We start from the raw sequence: 1,091 nt of genomic DNA, 5'->3' as shown, positions 1-1,091 counted from the left end.
ATAAAATAATCTTGTGCCTTAGGATTTTTCAGCCATGCATCAGTTAACTTCATCTTCTCAACTTGATGAATAAATTCAGAGTTATTTCTACTGTTGGCAATATTCCTCCAGAGTATCAGAAGTTCACCTCGATTTTCTTTAATATTCAGATTTCCCTGTTTATTAGTCCATCTTAACCATGCCTGTTCTCGATGGAAATCACATATGTAAGTTGGGCAATTGAAAATCCTGGTAATTGCATTATATTCTGCTTCGCAGTTATCAGTTACGAAATATTGAGGAGACCACATCGTATTCCATGATTTAATTATTGTTAAACCTTCTTCAATAGATTTTGAGTCTTCACATTGGACAAAAAATGAAGCAACAACAGAATAGTTAACGTTGGTTTTTACAACAAGGAGGAATAATGGAAGTGCATATTTTGTAGTTTTGTATGTTGCGTCAAGAAAACATACATTACCATATCGATTGAGTAAGTATCTTTGCCATTCTGTTTGTTGACAAAAAAGTAATTGTTTTATAATTCCATCCTCTTCACTAAATGGCTGGAAATAAAAATTATCTTTTGGTTCAGATATTTTCCATTGTTCGATTTTAATTTGAAGAGCATTTTGATCAATTTTGCTTTGATGTTTTTGATATGTGAATTTTATAATAAAATTTCTTATTGTCCGTTCATCAGGGTAAAACGCTCGTGACAAAATTGATGGTTTTAAATTCGAACGTTCAACAAAATCTTTCAACATCGACTCAACAATTTTTACATTTGAAAATCCATTATTTACCAATCTTGATATTTCGTTATAAACAGATTTATCTATTGGGAGATTTAAAAGAGAAGTTTCAATTACGTGGTTGTGTACTGACGGTAAGGAAACATGTATTAGATATTTATTTTTCGTTACTATTTGTTTTCCCATCTCAATATCCTTTTTTAAACAATCAAGTATCTAAAATTAAAAAAAAATTCAAATGTTTTAATAATTTATTTTCAGATTCAACGCCAATTTAAAAAACTTATATTACCTGTTTTTTAAGCCTCCATTTAGTCAGTGAACACTCTGTTATTACATATTCTGGGAAATACA

At 29.7% G+C, this 1,091-nt stretch overlaps 1 long non-coding RNA gene across 1 annotated transcript; it reads left to right on the top strand.

Annotated features, from left to right (window-relative positions):
* Positions 1–6: 6 nt before the first annotated feature.
* LOC111035345 lies at positions 7–1,091 on the top strand. Its single transcript, XR_002604637.1, has 4 exons — positions 7–206; positions 332–475; positions 686–871; positions 999–1,091. It is a non-coding gene; the product is annotated as an uncharacterized LOC111035345 (long non-coding RNA).

The sequence above is a fragment of the Myzus persicae genome, unplaced genomic scaffold (assembly GCF_001856785.1).
Source record: "Myzus persicae strain clone G006 unplaced genomic scaffold, MPER_G0061.0, whole genome shotgun sequence".
NCBI classification, from domain to species: Eukaryota; Metazoa; Arthropoda; class Insecta; order Hemiptera; family Aphididae; genus Myzus; species Myzus persicae.
The sequence above is the reverse complement of the archived record's forward strand: the minus strand, read 5'-3'. Positions and strand labels throughout refer to the sequence as shown.